At 38.4% G+C, this 22,102-nt stretch overlaps 1 protein-coding gene and 1 pseudogene across 6 annotated transcripts in view; both read left to right on the top strand.

The window, feature by feature from the left end:
• CCDC178 (coiled-coil domain containing 178) overlaps positions 1 to 22,102 on the top strand; it is a 514,890-nt gene that overhangs the window by 453,614 nt on the left and 39,174 nt on the right. The window lies entirely within an intron of this gene.
• On the top strand, positions 14,624 to 20,384 carry LOC125149301 (ubiquitin-like-conjugating enzyme ATG3; annotated as a pseudogene).

Genomic DNA, 22,102 nt, shown 5'->3' with positions numbered 1-22,102 from the left:
AATTTTGTCCTGCACCCAGCCTCTTGTTCCCTGTAAGAATTTGAGCTCAGTAGGAGTCTTTTGGATTCTCCTGCTTTCTTCAGTGGAAGCATGTGGGAAGATTCTGTACACTCTCTGTGGAGTGATTTATGTAATAGATTGTTCTGTGCAACTCATGGAACACCACAAAACAAAAACCTCAGCCGCAGACGCCAGCTTTCTGACAATGCCAATACCTGACCTAAGGGGTCAGTCACACCATAAACTTCTGATTATAAGGGTGAAAACTGTGGGGTGTAAATCAGGATCATCCCAACAGAGGAGTCAGAGATAAGAAAAAGGAAAGGAGAAAGAAAAGAGGGAGAAAGCTGGTGCAGGATGCATCCGAGCAGGATTATTTTGCATTCTCAGAGCTATCCAAGTATAATTGTGGAGGAAACTGAAAAGCAACCTTTAAATGTAGCTGGTAGAAAAACATAGTTTTTGAAGGGAGTTGCCTCCCTGCTCTGAACTGGAGAGTCTTGACAGCAAATGCTTGCTGGGGATCATGATTTAATAATTACAATTGAAAGGGTTGGTTAAGAATGACTGACTGGCATCACGAAACAAATGAAAGATGACGAGGGTGGATTTTGAGCTCCAAATCTCCCATGCCAGGGAAGCGTTCGACCCTGTCTCTGCCTGGGTGTGCCTGGGGCCTCCTTTATTTGAGCCGTCATATTTCTAGCCATTCACCTATCATCTTCTGCATTTCATTGTTACCCTGTACTGATTCAAGACGGAGCCACAGTGGATTCTTTTATAAATGTGTTGTTTTTAACTGTTGCCGAGAAGCCTGTCCCTCTGTAACAGCCTACGATAGACAGGCTCCCTTTTAACTGTATTTCTCCAGCTGAAGTGATATCTGTTATTAATTTGCTTCTGCACAAATGTGTGTCAGATAAAACCTTACAGAAGGGTCGGTCTTCTTGCTCAGCTGTACACCACAATGGGAGTGTGGATTTTATAAAACATTCTGACATTTTGGCAGAAAGACAACAACTTGTAAAATGGGGCGGACGGGGTGGGGGGAGTGGAAATGAACCACTCTCTATAAATCATTGATTCTGTGTGATCCCATTAGATAATCCTTATTGTTTCATGTCCACTCTAACAGATTAAACTTGAGATAAACTTGAGATGCTGCTAGGAGGCAGCATCTATAGAACATACATACTTTCAGGGGAATCCTTGGGTACGATTTTGTCTGTATACATGACTTACAAAGATTCATAAATACAGTAAGAAAATGTAATGAGACATACATTAAAGTTGTTTAAACATCAGACAGAAGGAAAATAGAATAAATAATCAACGGGCCAAAGAGTGAAGTCAGTACAAAATATATCCATGAAGTCATAAATATTTGCAAGTAATGACCGCAAAGTAGTCTCTGAGCTTTCTAGTAGCCCCCATAAAGAAGCAACCATTGCAATAGTTCAGTCATTCCAGATTTATAATCCTGGACATGACTAGTTAGAGGAATATACAAAATTTTATTCAGTGAACCTTCAAATATAACTGTTTCGTGTTCAAATTTGTATACCCAATTCTAGGCATACTTTATCCCTGGCTGAAGAGGGAAAACTTAAACATTTATTGCATGAAAAGGTTAATACACATCCTAGGTCAAAATCTGGCAATAATGAGATAATAGCCTCCAATATCTCCTTGAAATTCTTTAGCAGAATTCACTGTTTATGGTCACCTTATGGTCAATTCACCTATCTATGGTCATAACCAATTCAGAATGGTTCCCATCTAGACCCTTGCAGACCTTCTTTACTGGTTTGTTAAACATGTTTGTTTGTACTCAGTATTATGCAAAGAATCCAGAATTATTTTATTGGTATTTTATAAGTAACTGCTTGAGGATAGAAGTCCCCAAATCTTGTTATTCCAATTATAAATGTTAGTGCATTTTAATATATTATTATATATTACTATATCTATTGGCAGATCCTTATTTTTAAAGTTTATTCTTCATAAGCATAAGATGGCAAGGTGCAAAGAAAGCAGTGCAACACCATTTATAGTATGTGTGTGTGCACTTATCTCTTAGAGTCATGAATTCATACTCTCATTCACATGTAAGCTGTATATGGTTAAAATATGAATAACAGTGTGGAAGAGAAGGAAACAGGTCAGAAATACTGAGAAGGAAAAGAAAACAAATTTTAAAAATGTATTGTTCAAGCCATTTAGAGTAATATTTTGTTTCTGATTCTTTATCAAAAGCACAAAGCAGTTGCTGAATATGAGCATAATTGTATGTGCCTCTTTATTTGCAATAATTTTATTTTGGCATTTCGAATTGAATCACCCATTAAGATATTAGTTTAGTTGCTGAATGTATTAAATCATTTGAAACAAATCATGTAAGGGGATAGACATGCTTCTGAAGAAATCTGTTCTGAGTAAGACAAGTGTACTTCATTTTAACAAGGCATTCACAAGTCCATTGCTGGATTCCAAAACATTTCCACTGTGTTGCATTCACACAACTAGTCTATAAATGTACCAATTTAGTTCTGACACATCAAGCATAAATTTGAGTTTGAAAGTCTCACTTGACTGAGTTTTACAGGTGTCCATATTGTTCTATGATAAAAGGTGACATTCGGGCCATCGTGGATAAGCGTGTGCTGTATCTTAAAAATGCTCACAATTTCCTTTTGTTCTGGTTCAGTTTTGGTGTCTAGATCATCTTGCACCTACTAGCAATTTCATTTCACCATCATGCCTGTACAGTAGTATATTTCACAGACAGGGTGTTAGCTGGATATATTTCATCCAGACTCTACGTATTTTGCCCAACCAACGTGTCAGAGCACTAGACCTGGCTTAGAGGTCACTTTTGTAATCCGTGAGGAAAATAAAACATGGGAGCTCAGTAGCACACACATCCACAATCAGCAGTAGTCTTCTTCTCTGATAGAGATTGCAACTTATGAAAGAGAACATGCAGAGTATTTAAGAGAAAAGAGCTAACCAGCCAGATCAGCCAAATAAACCCTGGTGATTGCTGGAGTGAGAGATCACATCCAGACTGACCTCATGTCCAGTCATGAGTTATATAAGTATTTCTAGAATGTTAAATGGAGAAAAAAAATGACCAGGAAGGAGCAAGAGATAGCACTAGGGCAACGATATAATTTATTACTAAGACTAGAACAATTATGATCATAAAAGAGGGTGATACTAACAATTACACTGGGAAAACAAACATAAACCAGAACTGTCCTGGGAAAACTGGAATGCATGATGCCCCCTGGACAGCATCAGCCCAGTAACTTGGAAACCCAACCAAAAAAAATGTACAGTCCTTATAAATCAGTAAACCATGAGAAATCTAAGTTTAGGACTGCACTGGGGAACAGGAAAGTCAGTATGATTAGTAATATTTGGGGAAATAGTTTCAGTTGCCTATAATTGCCTATAATTAGAATCGGAAACTCGTACCAGTGCAAATGAAGGTACCCTGGGAGGTAAACAAAGTGAAAGTAAATAAGGTCCTTACTTCTTCCACTTGGGGTATATTTGGTATTAACTCTTTCTGGCCACTAGGGGACCACTTAGTACTTTGCACGTTGCCTTGAACCGCTTTATACCATTCTGCTCATAGACTAAAGAAAGACCACCGGATGCTAATTATGTCAGGGTCCTGTGTCATCTCTTGCCTACACAGCACATGCTGGCAATTGATTATATGATAGTGTTGCCTAGGGGCTTCAAGTGTCTTAGTTTGGTTTGTTCCAACTCACGGACTTCCTAGATGTGTCTGAAATCTTTGGTGTATCCAGCCAAATGCCTGGGCAGAGCTTCACACAATAAGAATTGGATCCGTATTTTTCTTCTTTTGATTTGGATAACAGCCCTGTCTGGGAACTTCCCTAGCCCTTCCCTAACTATTGAACTCTGATTTCAGGTAATAATTTGAGTTTAGAAATAACAAAAAAAAATTAATTACAATTATTACATACCTACTAGGTACCAAGTGCTGTGTATTTATACCTGAACACTTTTTTCTAATCCTATAATTTCTCCCAAGAAAGCGGTTTTTTTTCCCTCTCATATTAGAGATGAAAAAACTGAGACTTTGGTTGAATTTCTTACCCCAGGTCTAAGACTATACAAATGGACCAAAGATGAAATTTCAATCAGTTTCCTAAATTTATACGATTTCACCTGTCCCACAACAGAAAGGGAGAAAAGACAACTAGTCACCTGGTTCTCATCATGATGTCCATGAATCCTTTTTTTGTTTTTTTTAATATATGAAATTTGTTATCAAATTGGTTTCCATACAACACCCAGTGCTCATCCCAAAAGATGCCCTCTTCAATACCCATCAACTACCCTCCTCTCCCTCCCACCCTCCATCAACCCTCAGTTTGTTCTCAGTTGATGTCCATGAATCCTAATCTCCAAGCAGAAATGCACAGAATTGTCTCACTGAGAATTTGCTATGGACTCTGTACAGAAAACCCTACACTGTGACATCTGCCTCACAAGCCCCCGCACATCTTCCATCATCACCTACTGAATGGGGAATTCAGGCTGTCATCCTGGAAAGTAGCTCTGTGCCACCTTAGACACAGAGTTACCAAGGCATGTGTGGAATGCTAAGGCATCAGCACTCTCAAAAATCTCACTGCCTGACATTATTTGATGTGCATATTGGACATTTTGTTTGATTGTTTGTAATTCTTTTAATTTTATTATAATTTTATATAGTTTTTATCTACAGTATGATACATAGATAGATGATAGATGATCGTTAGGTAGGTAGATATAGATAGATAGATAGATAGATAGATAGATAGATAGATAGATAAATAGATAGAGATAGATAAATGATAGTTTGCTTCAAGGCTTGTGCCATATGTCTAGTGACAGGTCACTTCATGTGAAAATTCTGAAGCAAGCGCACCCACTAACCTCGAGTATTACACTGTCATTATAGTCACTATGTTGTGACTTTTTTAAAGATTTAAAGTAAAGCCATGAAAGGATAAGATCATATCTTATTCATCTCTGAATTCCCAATCCTCAGCATACCTTCTGGCACATACTTCCTGACAAACAGAAATTTAAAAAGAGAGAAAAAAAAAGTGCCACCCATCTATCACCTGAATGCCAATTTCATTTCCAGTGGAAAATCCAGTGCCTTCCCCTGAAATTTTCAGCGAGGCCTCTAGCTACAATTTCTTCTTGAAAATACTTGCCTACAACAACTTCTGTGCCCTGCATGGGGCATCTGCTCTTTTACCTCTGCCCCGAGATTGACCCCAATAGCCTTTCCACAGAGATGTTTTATATCCTAGCAACACAAACACAAACCATTAAAATTGAATATTAGATATCCTTGAGCTGACCAGAACTGCAACGATGTTGCCGTGTTTCCCTGTCATCAGTTCTCTCTTGTCTACTCTCTGTTCTGGGCACTCGAAGCGTCTGTTCGTTTCTAGTAGACAGCATTTGAGCTATTTCTTTTGTTTCCTTTCCTCTGTCTATTCCAGGTGCTAAGGTATCACCTGCAGTCCTAAGGGATATACAGAATTATTTTCAGAGATTAAAGTCTTTGCCAACTCTTAAGATAAAATATAAGTTTTAATCTCACAATGCAAGGAAGGAAAGAAAGGAATGGGAAGACAGAGGGGGAAAATGAGAACAGCAGAGTGGGGAGAGGACTATGGAAGCCACTTACAGCCCGTGGCTGCTCTGTAAGTATGCAGGGAAATTGTGTTTCAGTCTCAAAACTATGATAAGCCTCTTACTAAATCATATAGCTGACTTGGGGAACAGGCTTCCTTTCTTTCTTTCTGTCCCTGCCTCCTGCTCCTCTCTCTTTAATGACATGGGATCAACATAAACAGCACATATTTTAAGTACACACGCGGATTTTTCTACATATGTAGACACCCGTGAAACTGTCATCTCAATCAGCAGAACGAATGTAGCCACCATCCCAACACCTCCCCAGCCCCTTTGTAAACCCATTAGACCTTACCCTGTCCTCAAGAAATCACTCATCTGCTTTCTGTCACTATAAATTAGTTTGCATTCTCTAGGATTTCATATAAATGAGATCGTATAGTATTAACTCTTTTGTTCAGTCAACATAGTTATTCTGAGATCCATCATGTTTTCCATACATAAATAGTTCATTGTTTTTCTTTGCTGTGGAATTCCATTGTATGCATATATCAATATTTGTTCATCTGTTCACCTATTCATGAATATTGAGGTTATTTCCAGTTTGGCTATTACAAACAAGACCAATAAGAATGTGATATGTTTTCATTTTTCCTGGGTAAATATCTAAAAGTGGAATGGCTGGATCATATGACAGGCAAGCATTTAACATTTTAAGAAACCAACAAACTGTTTTCCGAAGTGGTTGTACCATTTCGTGTCGCCACCAGCACTGTATGAGAGTTCTAGTTCCTCTGCATCCTTGTCTATATTAAGTATGGTCAGCCTTTGAAATTTTAGCCCTTCTGATAGTTGTGTGATGGTATCTTGTGGTGCTTTTAACTTGCAGTTCCCTCATGTCTAACGTTGTTCAGCATTTTTTCACACGCTTATATGCCATCCATGGATCTTCTTTGGTAAGCTATCTGTTCAAATGTTTGCCCATTTTTAATTGGGGTGTTTGTTTTCTCATTATTGGATTTTAAAGTTCTTTATCTATCCTAGATTTAATTCTTTAACAGATAAAAGCTTTGCAAATATTTTCCACCAGTCTATGGCTAGTCATTTCATTTACTTAACAGTGTCTTTTAAAGGGCAGTTGGGTGGCTCAGTTAAGCACCCAGCTCTGGAGGTCATGATCTCACAGTCATGAGGTAAAGCCCCATGTCGGGCTCTGTGCTAAGTGTGGAGCCTGTTTAAGATTCTCTCTCTCCCTCTCCCTCTGCCCCTCTCCTGCTCACACTCTCTATAAAATGAAATGAAATATGAAATGAAATGAAATGAAATGAAGTGAAATGAAATGAAAGGCATAATTTTAAAGAAGTATAAATTATCAATTTGTTCTATTATGGACCCCCCCTTTTTTTGGAAATATATAAGAGATCTTTACCCACACCAAGGTCACAAAATTTTCTCCTTTGTTTTCTTCCAGAAGTTCTACTCTTTTAGATTTTGTGGTTAGTTTTATCATCCATTTGACTTATTTTTTTATATATTATAAGAAGTATGAGCCAAAGTTCATTTTTTGTGTAGGGGTCAAAGTTCATTGTTTTGTTTATGGATATCCAGGCTCTTGGCTGACAAGAATATTTTCTCCACTGAATTGGCATTATACTTTTGTCAAAAATCAGTTGTCCATAGACCCTCTAATTTGTTTCATTGCTCTATTGTCTATCTTGATACTAATACCACACTGTCATAATTTCTGTACCTTTATAAGTCCTAATATTGAAAGTGTTCTCCCACCAACTTTGTTCTTTTTTTCCCACATAAGTGTTAAAATCAGCTTTTCAATATTTACCAAAAAAAAACAAAAACCCACCATGATTTTGATTGGAATTGCATCAAATTTATAGATCAATTTTGGGAGGACTAATACCTAAATAATATTAACTCGTTCAACCCATGAAGAGTACATCTTTTCGTTTATTTATATCTCCCTTAATTTCTCCCAAAAGTATTTTATTGTTTTTAATGCACAGGTCTTTCATATATTTTGTCAGATTTATCTCTAAGTATTTTACATTTTTCATGCTATACTATAATACATGAGATATTTTTAATGTTCAGTTGTAAGAGTCTATTGTTAATATATTCAAATACATTTGCATATAAATATTATATCCAGAAATCTTGCAAAAGTCACTTATTATTTAGAGTTCTTACAGATTCTATGTGATTTTGTATACAAATAATCATGTGAAAATGCAAATGAAAGTTTTACTTCTTCCTTCCTTATCTGGATAACTTTTCTTTCTTTTTCTTGCTTGACTCCACTGGCTTGAATCTCCAATTAGATTTTTTTTTTTGCTTTTTTTGTTTGTTTTTAATTTATTTTTTTTAATAGAGAGTGTGTGCACTTGCAAGCATGGGGAGGGACGGAAAGAGAGTAAGCAGGGCTTCATGCGCAGCATGGAGCCTGACGTGGGGCTTAATCTCACGATGCTGAGATCATGATCTGAGCCAAAATCAAGAGCCAGATGCTTAACCAACTGAGTCACCCAGGTGCCCCTCCAATGCATTGTTGAATAGCAGTGGTGAGAGTAAGCATCCTTGTCTTTTTCCTAGTTCTAGGAGGAAAACATTCAGCCTTTCATCATTAAGTGTGTTAGCTACTGTCATCAGATTGAGTACATTTCTAATCCTGGTTTCCTGAGAGGTTTTGTTTTTTCCTTAATGGGGAATGATTTTGTTGGATTTTGTCAAATACTTTTTCTAGTGAGATGATCATAAGCATTTTCTTTTTTGGATATGGAAATGTCAAACCACCTTTGAATTCCCGTGGTCAGCCCTGCTTGGTCATGATGTATTATCCTTTATGTGTGTGTGTGTATGTGTATATACATATATGTATGTATATATATACTTATACATATATGTATATACACACATATATATAGTTGGATTTTATTTGTTTAAATGTTATTTAGAATTTTTGCATCTGTGCTCATGAAAAATATTGGGCTATCATTTTCTTTCCTTGCAATATCTTTGATAGGGTGCAGGCTAATTCTGACCTCATAAAATGAATTGGGAAGTAACCTCTCCATTTTAAAGGGAAAAAACATACACCCACAGTATTCTGATTTTTGGAGCCATAAATATCCAATCCTCCATGTTTAAAAGGAGTTATTTTGTGATCTCCTTTTCTTTTATGTATTTCTCATATGATATGCTCTCCAGAACCTGACTTTTATGCTCTTTATCTTGAAAAGTGACAAACTTCTACGCTCCTTCTTAAAAATGGGACTCTGAGGAGAACACAGCTTAGCAACGTTTTCTTACCACTTTATTGAACAGTAGGACTTTCACATCCTTTAGTCTTGTCATTTAACTTTTATTAATGCAGCCAAAGATGGCTTTACTACAAACTAAATCCTTTTCCATCATCACTGCCATAAAGCCATGTTATAATGTCACAACAAGAGCCCAAATGAAAGGATCCTATCCTTCTATCCTTGAGAGTAAACTTTACTATGCCTTTATCCAAATAGAGAAGGATTCTTCTTAAAACACGCATGCGGGACAGATCTAAGGAATGCAAACCTCTTACCCTTTGGCTGGTGACTACAACCAAATAAAAAAAAAATCTATGAATACAAAGAAAGCCTTTTGTTGGGAAGTCCTCCAAGGTGGCCTTTATAAGAAGCCTTGGACAGCAAGTTACTAGCCAAAGACCAGATCTAGGCATCATGAGAAAATTGGAGGCTAGGTGTGATTGGACAACTGTAGGTATTGGCACCAACAGAACAATTCTTTTCTCTTGTTTGTATGAGTCTTTTGATTTAAAACAATAATACTTGTTACTTGTTCTTTGACCTAAGTAAATCAAAAAAAGACTGGCTTGATAGGAAAAGAGACTCTTATTCAGTGTCTCAGGAGTAGCATACTTTATCTTGAGACAATTGGTAGTAACTGTCTCCTAATTACAGGCTGTATGCCAATAAGACATGGAGCAACTAAGATGAGAAATTCAAGAGTTAACTTTTATCTCAAATTTACTGACCTTTGGTAGACCATGAGCTGTAAAGAAATTTAACAGAATATTTGGTAAATAATAGATAATGTATAAGTGTTTGCTACATAAGCGAGTAAGTAACTAACATAACAACAAAGTGACAGAATGAATGAATGGGTCGGTCCTGTCATCATCCAGGATAAAGGGACAAAGAAACAGATGGTACCATCAAATTAGAGCAATTCAAGGAGGGCTTATATACAAGCACCGATTACAAAGACATGAGTAAGCTATAGCAGAAACAAAGGATGGTGCAGAAATCCTGGGCCAATAGTAGTGGAGCTGTTGCCACCTCCAGACCTAAAGGAGAGGGAGAAGGCATGGAAGCCCATTGATGTAATCTGTACAGATCAGCCTACCAAAGCAGAGAGTGGGGAGGAGAAGGGTGGAGAGAGGGTCTCAAGGAATAAGCAGAGGATATTCATTACAAATAGGCTTTGCACCAGGCCTAAGAGCAATCAGCTTCAGAAAAGGAATGCTACCAATGCAACAGGTTGATCTTCAAGCTGTGGAAGGAGTGTCTAAATAAGCTGATATAAACAGGCATAAAAGAAAATGTAGCTCAAATGGTGTCTGGGGCACGAGGACACCAAAATGTTAATAATACTCCCTCAGAAAAGTGTCTGACCTCAAATTTACCAAAGACCGGTTTCAAGCAGGTCAACTGTAGGGATTCGATACCTTTCCTCTGATAGCAACCAGGAGGTGGTAGAGACCAATAAAGGGAACTTTAAAAATGGTCCTGAGTTGGTATACTGTTAATCATGTTAGTATACTGTTGGTTATTTTTTAACTAAAAAAAAAAGTTCTTTTAAAACCTAATTTCTTAAACCATTGTCAAAGTGAGAATTCTGAACTAAAAAAGAACATAAGAGTCCACTGTACTGGTATCCAAAATCAAAGTCTCCTCCAGGCAAATTTACGATTATGATTTAATATCAGACAGGCAGTGGCCTCTAATCTCTCAGCTCATGCCTTTCCCCTTTTACTCATGTTAGTGTAGTGATAAATGATGTAGAATTTCTGAGAGAGAGAGAGAGAAAATTATGCCCAATATAAAAAGTGGTTGAAAAAGCTGATTACAGAGTCATTAGCCCCTGTGGGCTCATTTTATTGCTATAAAGTCATCATTCAAGTAGACATATATTTAGCTTCTGTGGCCTTCATTTGTGGTAAGCAAAATAATGTCAGACAAAAAAAGGGAGCCCAAGTTCAAACTTCCTATTTTTAGTGATGTGACAACCAATTTGCTAAATTAGAAAAGCCCAGCGCAGAAGCAGAGGAATGTCATCAGTTTGCATTCCTTGTACTGTGGGCTGCTCAGACCGCATCTAGGGACAGGTTTACTCCTAGATCACATGTTCTATTTGGAACACTTGGAATCCAACATGTGGCCAGAAAAAGGTACCAAAGGTGGTGAGGAGCTTATACACACCTTGACACTGAGAAACAGTTGAAGGAACTGGACATATTTAGTCTAGGAAATAGAAGCCTATATGGAACAAAAAGTCTTTTGATTTAATTTTTGGACTTACTGTGGAAAACAGATCGATTTATTCTCTAGCTAGTTCAAATAATTTATGGAAAAATACTTCCAATTCAAGGTGAAACATTTATTCATTCATTCATTCATTCATTCATTCATTCAATATTTATGGACCAAATATAATTTTTCTATTATTGTGCTAGGTTCTAAAAGCTAAAGAAGAATTTATCAGCAAACACTGATTTTAAAAATTGTGAACTCTAGGGGCACCTGGGTGGCTTAGTCGGTTGAGTGTCTGAGTTCAGCTCAGGGCATGATCTCACAGTTTGTGGGTTCAAACCCCACGTCAGGCTCTGTGCTGACAGCTCAGAACCTGGAGCCTGCTTCAGATTCTGTGTCTCTCCCTCTCTCTCCACCCCACCCCTGCTTGTGCTCTGTCTCTCTCCCCCTCAAATAAATAAACATTAAAAAAAATTTTTTTTTAATTGGGAACTCTTACTTGTGGGTCTGTAATCAAACACTATCTGTGAGTAGTAGTATAGAAGGCATAATGTTTGTGTTTCTTATTTTAATGTGCACACAAATCACCTGGGAAACTGAATATCCACAGGTTCTAATGCAGTAGATCTGGGCTGGGGCCTGAGATTGTACATTTCCAGTAAGTTCCCTGTTGATCCAGACGCTGCTGGTCTGTGGGCCATTCTTTGATTTAGCACAGCATTAAGGTCATTGCCTCTCCTATATTCTCTGATTTTAGTGAGAATCAGCGGACCTATTTTGTGTCATCTCAGATGTGATGTGTCGCCTTTCAGATAAAGAAACAAAATTAGAAGACGTTTTTGGTCAGACATCTGTCACTAGAAGAGTGAGGTTTGGTGCTGCATCCCACTTTGCAACTGCATCCTGGTTAAGCTGTTTTGCCCACCCTTTTAGTATAAATTGCAAGCCATGTGAAAAGAACACACCAGTACACAATCTCCATTCAAAATCTCATTTCCGAGCTACTCTTCTTGACCTTTGCTCATGTTCATCCCATCCCGTCGTAGTCCATCTTATGCTCTAATTCCCTAGTACTGAAATTTTGTTTGCCCTTCAGAAGTGACATTTAGGGCCTTTTTTTTTTTCAGGTTCAACCGTGGAGTACTTCAGCAATGATCTTGGTATCTTCCCTATTACTTTTTACCCTCTGTGAGGACCCAGGCTTCTCAGTAAACATTCTTGCCCTTCAGCTCAGAATCAGTCTCCTTAAAACAGTGTCTGCCACTATCCTGAGTAGGAATTGAATACATTGAGGCTATTGAGATCAATTTGCCATCTCAGGTGGCCCAGAATGATTGCAGATTTCCAGAAATTATTAGGAAGGTGGAGTTCATCCAATATAATTTCCAAACACAGTCTATTTTTTTCTGTAAGTGAAAAAGTCTGAGGAGAATACTGATAAAACTGATACTAGAGATTCATCTAAGTAATGATAGTTACAATCCTTGGGAAGGATGATTCTTCAGAAGATAAACTAAGAGTTTACAAGTTTAGAAATGTATTCCATTTTATAGGCGAACTCTCCAAATTACCTCTTATCAAAAATTCATCCTTAGGTGTTTCCATACGGTTTTAATAAATTTGACTACTAAACTGAATAAAAGACACTAGAAAAACATACAATCATTGAGAGAAACTGGAGTGAATTTAATAAGAATGAGCTAATTTTTAATCAGTCTAAACAATGTCCCTCAATTTGCAGAATATATTCAAATAGAGCAACCCAGAGGGGTGGCCATTCCCTCTCATATTTATGCCCACCATCTATGAACTATGACAGAATTTCTTGTCTGAAGACTCCCCTCACACTAATAACTTGTATTCTGTTATTTGCTATGTATTAGACTTGGTTCCCCCCCTGCCAAAAAAAAATTATAAACTCTTACAGGTAAAGCCTTTGTTTGATTCTTCCTTTGAATTTTCCTCAGCACTGGGCAGTAAACAATATTTATTGTTTTATTAACAAGTATACACAAAACTTATTGTTTTATTATTAAAGATGTTAAAACAAATTATTTTACCTGCAAGAGATATTACATCTGCTTTCCATTTGGTAAGAAGTGAGTCACTTGGAACTCGTGCTCAGGGGGCAGAAAATTGTAAATATGGCAGAGACATTTTGGACTACTGTTTTGAATTCTAGAAAAAAAGGCAAGGCAAAGATTCTCTGGGACAAATGTGTGCAGTCAACTGGGTTAGAGGAAGGAGGCTGGGCAGGGTCTTTACTGTCATTCACCATATTGCCTGTGGTATCCACTGCTTCAAAACTACTATGACCCCTACTTGCACATAAAAACAAAAGGGTGTGAGGACACCTTGCTACTAAGGCATTCAAGAAGAAAGACAGGTGTGTGTCTTATATGTACCATGTTTGTGTGGTGATCATTTGAAATACTTCAAAATCTGTAAGGATTTGTGACGCTGTAAGGAATCAGTAGCCATGTGCTTTCCTGTTTCTCTTTTCAGAACAAAGTTGTGTCATTCTCCTTCCCCATCTTTTTCTTCTGTGGTTCCTCAGCCCGTGCCTTAAAAAAAATGTTTATTTATTTATTTTGAAAGAGGGAGAGAAAGAGTACATATGAGTGGCGTAGGGGCAGAGAGAGAGGATGAGAGAGATCCCAAGCAGGCTCCACACTCTGCTCAGCTGTTGTCTCCCACAACTGTGAGATCATGACTTGGGCTGAAATCAAGAACTATATACTTAACCAACTGAGCCACCCAAGTGCTTCTTAGCCTGTGCCTTTATGTGAGCTTTGGGCTCCATGGTATATCTGTGTCAGCTTGGCCAGGCCACTGGGTGCCAATATTTGGCCAAACATTACTCTGGATAATGTTCACTCTTCCTGTATCAACTTGACTGGACTACCCTATGCAGATATTTGGCCAAACATTATTCTGGATGTTTCTGTGAGAGTGTTTTTGGATAAGATTTAAGTTGGTGGACTTTGAGTAAAGCAGATTACCCTCCATAGTGTAGGTGGGCCTCAATCAATCAGTTGAAGACCTGATTAGAACAAAAGACTGACCTCCCCTAAGCAAGAGAGAATTCTGCTGCCGAAGCTTTTGGACTTAAACTATAATGTCAACTTTCTCTGTTCTCCAGTCCAATGACCCACTCTGCTGATTCTGGCAGCCTCCATAATCACTTGAGTCAATTTCTTAAAATCTCTCTCTCTCTCTCTCTTTCTCTCTTTCTCCGTACATACACACTCTCTCACCTCCTATTGGTTCTGTTTCTTTGGAAAACCCTCACAAATATAGGCTTCTTTCACTGTGACATTTGGAAGTTTGCCCTTTCTCACATAATCACAATGGCCACAAACCATTAAAAGAAACTCAACCGATCAAATGAAGAAGGTACTGACATGAAAGTAGCCTATCCTCAGTTTCCAAACAGACTGCAGCACAGTGCAGATAAAGGAAACAAACAGCTGGATAAACTGGAAAACTTCCAGTATTTTCTCCACTGTGACAGAAAACTTCTTAGACAAGCCTCTGTATTTCAGGAGTTAAACTTCCACTTCTTCTGTCTGTCAGGACATGAAGACTGTTCTGTTGAACTTGGTAAGAAATGGATGATTGAAGGGGGTAGGCTGTTCAGTTAATAAGGATGTCAGGGAAAACTGGGGTCCCAGAGCTTTTAAAATGGAGAATATAGAACTGAAAAAGTGAGCAACAGCAATCAAATGGAAGAAGGTCCTAATTTTAAGACAGAAGCAACAGAAGCTATAAGCATGCTTCATAGGAAACCTGGAAATTCACTGGTGAATCTCAGCCATGGCATTCTACTCCACTTTCTTTAATTTGATCTCTGTCCACCACTAGAGAGCAAGGGTGATATTTGTTCATGTTTACAGGCCATAGCATACAATCATTTTTCCAGTTCCCCACTGTCTAAAAACAATTGTTTCTCCGACAAAGACCATTATTGACTATAAAAATTCAGCAACAGAGAAAAGAATAAATTTCAAACAGTTGTACTTTTCTGATGAGTAATGTATAGAAAGATTTCCTCTACAAAGTAGGAGGTCTCTTCATAATCTTTAAGTGGATCTTGGACAGTTTCTCAGCAAGTGTATTTCATTTCTTCACAGTTTCAAAAACCATGAAATCCTTAGTCTTCCAACTGCTGACTTCGAATTTGTCTGTAATTCAACACATCTGTGATTATCTCTGGACAGGGAAAACAATAAAAGAAGTGAAACCACTGAAAATTCCACTTACACTCCCAAGTGCCCTTACAACTGCAACTTGTCCTAGTACCTCTCCTTTCCCCATCCTTTTTTTTGGTCTCCCAAACAGTGATAAGCCCAAGGTTACATATTATCTACAGTTTTCAAATCAATATTACCTTATATCACTATTGCTGCACAGTTTAGGGCTTTGCGGCTAGCTACCATGACAATAGATGCACAGCCTGGAACCAGTTTTAGTTAATTAGAGTCAATCAATCCAAACTTTGCTAACTTACTCATGTGAAACAATAGTATAATGAACCAAAGTCGGCAAGATGATTGGGAAACACAAATTATTGCACCCTGATAAATTAAATGTGACTATTACAAAACCTTCTTTCTAAATGAACACTCAGGGAAGGAATATGAGTCTTTAATATAATTAAGAATACAGGGAAAATAAACCTAAAGGAGCTATTAAAAACCCCACCTTTTTTTGCTTTTTTAAGGAAGAAAAATAAAGGTTGTGTTATGGAAAGATCTGGTGGCATCTTTATGTATTAATTTGGGAAAATAACTTCCTGTTGGTTCTGGTCCTTGGATAGAGTAGGCAGAAAAGCAGGCCATGCATATATGGGGATGCCAGAACCACGGCAGGGTGGTGAAAGAGCAAAAGGGGAGAGACAGGCCTAAACCTCTGTGTCTGTGTGTGCGCAGTGTTAAGAGTGTGGGTGTACGTGACCCAGGGGTCAGTGCTTTGGGTAATGTATGGAATTGAATGGAAGCATTTCCCTAGAACTCTGGCAGATCTGATGTGCTATCATTGGTGTTTGTGGCACACATGCTGAACCCAAGGGCTGCAGTAGACTAAGTAAAATATACAGCCATTTTACACATGTAATTGATAGAAGACAAACCCAAGATTCAACCTTCCAGTAGCCGAACATTGCTGTTGCTTTACCCCAGGGTAACCTGTGAATCCTATCAGAACTGTTACTTGGGTTAAAAAAACATGTTGATGGTTAAACGGGGACTAAAAGAACTTTTGCAATGGAAGTTGACAGGAAGATAGTAGATGCCCCATTTGGGAAGCAAAAAGAAACTGGAAAGGAGATTGAGGAGGGTAGAGAAAGGAAAACAATGCAGAAGGTTAACTTTTAAAACAAGATTCATCTGTCTCACCTTAAGCTAAAAGTGGTCCAATTATTGGCTGTTGGCAGTGAAACAGCTCACATAAAAACTTTGTAAGAGGCAGAATCAAAGAGCTCTCACCTGAAGTTTGAAGACTGGGTGGGGGGGGGGGGGGTCCTCTCCCAGCCAGTTAAATGATCTATTTGACCTCTGTTTCCTTATCTGCAAAATGGGGTATTGAGGTAGATCATCACTGAAGAAGCTGCCAACTCAAAATATCCCAACTGCTGGTACAATTTCAAGAAAAGTTTTTAATAATTTACTTATAATGATACATGTTAACTACCATTATAAACTGAATGTCTCCTAACTCAAAAGTTGAAAACTAACCCCCAGTGTAATGGTATTAGGAGGTGAAGCCTTTGGGAGATGCTTAGGTTTTGCAGGTAGAGCCCTCATTAATGAGATTAGTGCCCAAATAGAAGAGGCCTCAAAGAGCTCTCTCATCCATTCCACTATGTGAGGACACAGGAATCCATAAACCCAGAAAGAGACTCTTACCAGACACTGAATTTGCTGGCACTTTGATCTTGGACTTCCCAGCCTCCAGAACTGTGAGAAATAAATGCTTGTGGTTGAAGTCACCCCGTCTACAGTACTTCTGTGACAACAGCCCAAATGAGCCAAGACAACTACTGAGCTACTTTGTTACCTTCTGTCCCATAGTCAGGCAGATCCGGGCAAATGCCAAAGATGCTTAGTGCGGTTCATAAAGACATCATATGTCTTTACATATTGCTTTACACTGAGCTCTCACCTGTTTTCTCATACTCTTAAATAACAGCCAACTTGCAGTCTTTATACAGTTCTTATATGTCTGTCTAAGCTCATATACATTTTATTGTCACTTACCAGGAGCATAAACAGAGCCTGTCTTAAAGGGGGTTTAAAGGTTGGCCCTGCATCCATGGTGAGACTTGGTATCTGTACCTTGCTGGGCTGGTGGGAGACAGCTTTTCTTTAATTTTCCTTATTCTTTAAAGGCAGTTGCTACAATGATAAAGTGACTCACTCTTCCTCATGTCATGAATGAATTGTCAAATAATTTGAAGCTTCTAGAAGACAGGAAATAGAAGTTATATGGCTTTCAGTGTCCTATAATGTCTAACACAGTGTTTCAGCTACAGACGGGCTTAATCAATAGCTATTAGATGATGGATAGTTGCATAGATGAAAGAATAGACTGCAGGTGGATGGGGAATAAACATATGAATAAACGGAAAGTCAATATAAACACTGGCATATAGTTGATATTTCCTTGCATTTGGAAAACTTAATGTCCTTATATTTAGAGACCAATTTTGGGAAATGGCAATATGACAGAATTCTACACATTTTTATATGCATTTAACATATTCATACTCATTTAACTACTAAAAAAATGTAACTAAAAGATAACAAAGTAATTTTTAACATCTCAACGATGTGTGATGTGACTGATTTAATGCCACCTACCATATCTCAGATTCAAATCCTATCATTAACAGTGAAATGAATTCAAACCAAGGGTTTACTTTCCAGATATATAGGTTTTATCTATAACTTAAATCTCACAAAACCAGTTGCTTCTCCCCAAACCACATAAAAACCACAAAGTATTTCATTGGCCATGACACCGCCAATTGGTGATGAAAAATTTGCTTGTACTTTTGACATTTCTGTGTAAAACAACAGCTGCTTCACTCACTTGGAAGCAGCCTTTTTCCCCCACTGGGGATTCTTATCCCCAGTGGAGGTGGGTGGGCATCTTGCTGGCAATGTTGCATGCATACAGAGATTCTTAGATACTCCATAGCTGACAGCTAAAATGAACTCATTCTGTGAAGGATATGTTTGCCGGTGGAAGACAGCCAGACCTGCTTTCCTTTGGGGAATAGAGTATGAGGGGTACCATGGCCCTGTTCTCATCATAGTGAGTCTAACACCCACAGTCACATGGGGCCAACCATGTACATTGTAGAAACCAAAGGCTAATACTTTAAATTCATCTTAACTACCAGAAGGAAACTTCTAGGTCAAAAATGAGCAGACAGTTTAAAGCAGAAATGTACCTGTAAATTTACTGGGTCCTCCTCTTTCCCTCCTATCATCACCACCATAAATATCATCATTATTATTCTCTCATTTGCCCTACATTCTTACGTTTCAAAGTTCCTGAAACTTGAATATTGTTTGTGCCCTTTTCCTCTGGCCCCCCTTCTTTTACTGCAAGTACCTTAAATCATACATTTAATGAACACCCGCATTTCTTGTGCTCCTAAAATTCAACCCAAGGGAAGAAATGAGATGAGTTTCATTTAGGCACATAACCTCAAAAGGTCAAGCCCTTAGAAGGTGGCCGTCATTCTGATGTATTCTATACTAATTATTTTGGCCCAGATCCTGCTGGTTGTGTTCCCACCATCATCACAACCCACCTTGTGAATGGCACTTCCTTACTCATTAGCTCCACACCTATCATGCAGAGTTTCAGCACAAATCTGAGACTAGGTCTGCATGAACTCAGGATATTCCCCTAGAGCATGGGATGCAACTAGGAGTCAGAAGGCTCCACTTTATGTACTGCTGCCACTATGTAGTGGATCTGCTAAGCTCACAGAGTTGTCATAAGGATGAAAGTACTTATTTAAAGGGCACAGGGATTTGTTAATGTTGGCTATGACAATACATGGTAGCATAGAAAGAACTCTGAATGTGGAGATTTCAAGTCCGTCTTCAGCCACTTGTTAGCTATGTGACATCACTTAACCTCTCTGAACTTCATTATCAGTATCTATAAAATGATAACATGATTTGAGTGATATAAATGTGTGTATGTATGTGTATATATACACATATATAGAAATACAAACCATGACACTTCTCTGACTTTTCTAAGTGGCTATTTCAGAAAGGCATGGGAAGTGGCTGAGTACCTGACTCCGGTCCTCAAGGAATCAAAGTTTGGGGGAACAGGTGTTATCAACCCAGAAGAGTTTGTGGCAAGCTGGAGAGCACTTAGCCCACCACTGTCCAACACGGTAATGGGCTACAGGGGAAGAGTTGAAAGTGAAGGCATACCTACCAACAGGCAAACAATTTTGGGGTCACCAAACATGTGCCATGCTACAATACAAGCGGTGCAAATAGATGGAATATTCACCTGACTTGGAAGCTATCACTGAAGAAGATGATGGTGATGGGGGATGGGTAGCTACATGTCATAACACAGGTATTGCAGGAATTACTGAAGCAGATAAGGAGATTACATTGGAAAGCAAGGACAGCGTAAAACTTCAAGATCGCTCAGTAGGATTGAAGAGGAGGAAGAGGAAGATGAAGGAGAAGCTTCAGATATGGAAGAATGGGAAGAAAGTGGATTGTGGGAAACAGATGAAGCTTCCCTAGACACAAGGAAAATAGTAGAATTAGCTTGTGAAACCAAAACTGATGCTGCCAACCCGAACTTACAACCAGACACCATGACTATGGTTGTTCAGCTATGATGAGCAAAGGTAGCCTTTAACAGTCGAACACATGTGTGAAGACATCACTCAACATCAGGTGAAGAAAACAGTGACCATTGAAAATCAGCCTCATCTCCCACCACCTCCTATGTGTTCAGTTCACCCATGCAGGCATACTGAGGCAATGAGGAAATCGTGAAGACTGTTGCAGGAGGGGAGAACTTGGTGTTCATACACATTTTCTTATTTTCTTGAAATTTGTACAGTCTGTCATTCCAACAGAATATGGCTACACAAGACCCTTCACAATGTAAGGAGAGAGCATAGGGTCTATCCTAATTATTCATTCTATTTTTTAAAGAATTAATGCATAGATGTGACCATTGACCATATTCACCAATATGTACAATGTCTCTAATAAAGGGACTTGTGTATTTATGCATTAAATTTTAAAAGTTCCACCAAATGGCTATTTCACTGATGATCTGTGTTAAACAATTTAAGAATGTCTTTGATAATCTTCTAATAATTTCTGTATTGCTGATCTCCAGAGTAATGGAGAAAGTCTCATACTTGCCAGCACTAGTACAATGCAAAACATATAATAACTGTCATTAAAATGTAGCCAACAATACATAGCAAAAATCCAAAACATGTGACTACATGGTAATATATAAAAATAAACCAAAAAAACCCTTTCTTTTTTCATTTCTTAGAGAACATCTAATATTGTTCTTTCTCTCCCATGATCTATATTATGGCCCAGAGAAGCTCTTTATTACTCTAATTTTTATTAATAGCCCAAATTTCCTCTATAAGCCCATCATCCCTAAGTTTTTGTTTCCATGTTGATTTCTGTTCTGATTCTTATAATTTTATGTCCAGTTCCTCTTTATATCTCTACTTGGATGTTTCACAGCTTCCTCGAACACCACAGTTCCAAAATCTGCACTTATCATGTTTCCTTGCCAAACTATTCCTCCTCAAGTGTTTCTACTGCAACAATTGGCCAAATATCCACTCATACGCACGTGACAGAAATCTTGCAGTCATTCTTGACAACTCCCTGCCCCTCATGCTCCCTATTTGCTGATTATTCTTTTAAAATGTGTCTCTAATTTATCAATTTCCCTCTACTCATTTCCACTATCAACGATACCCGTGTGAACCATCCATGCCTCTTTCTTTTCTTTCTACACTGAACTTGGCCCTTTGCCAAGCTGTTCAAACTCAAACTTGAATGTCATTTTCTTCTTAAACCTCCCATGAATGCTACTTTTTAAGAATAAACCATCCTATGACTAGCACCTCTGGGTTTTTGATATATAAAGGGGTAAGTTTGAGGGAGGGGGGTGGCTTTCTAGTGGAAGGAAGGGAGGAAACTTCTCTTGGAGATGCACTGGCATGGGATATGTTACCCCTGGCCTCATCCACTGTCACATCTCTCTCATGGCCACTGATCCCTCGAAAGCACTGGTTCCTGCCCAACTTCTTATCTCACCTTATGTCTTGCTTCCCCTCCCTCACTGCATTGGAGCCTCATTGCCTAGCTCCACCTTTGCCTTCTTCAAATGTACCAAGTTTATATGCACGTTTGCTGCTTTTCCCTCTGCCCATACCCTTCCTTATACCACCCTTCTTCTAAATTCCCTGTCCTCCCCACCCTCACCATCTTTCTAGTTTCTGTTTAATTATCGGTTCTTCAGTGAAGGTATCCTCTCTCTAGGTCAGATTCTCCTCTTGAATGCTGTCAAGTACCTGAACTTGTCAGTTGTAATACTTACCACAGTTGTAGTGACATGATGTTTAGAAAGCCTTTTGTTTGAAACCCACCTCACTCATTATGGTCTACATCCAGGAGTGCAGGAACCAAGTCAGTCTAGTTCATCCCTGAACCCTCAGTGTCTAACGTAGAACTGGGCACATAGCAGGTGCTCTGTACAAATTTGTTGAATAAAGAAATTACTGAGTCTATTTAGACCACCCTTTTCAAACTCCCTATCAGTTCTCAAAAAAGACCAATAATTTTAAA

The sequence above is a fragment of the Prionailurus viverrinus genome, chromosome D3 (assembly GCF_022837055.1).
Source record: "Prionailurus viverrinus isolate Anna chromosome D3, UM_Priviv_1.0, whole genome shotgun sequence".
Classification (NCBI taxonomy): Eukaryota; Metazoa; Chordata; class Mammalia; order Carnivora; family Felidae; genus Prionailurus; species Prionailurus viverrinus.
This window is presented reverse-complemented; position numbering and strand designations above follow the sequence as displayed.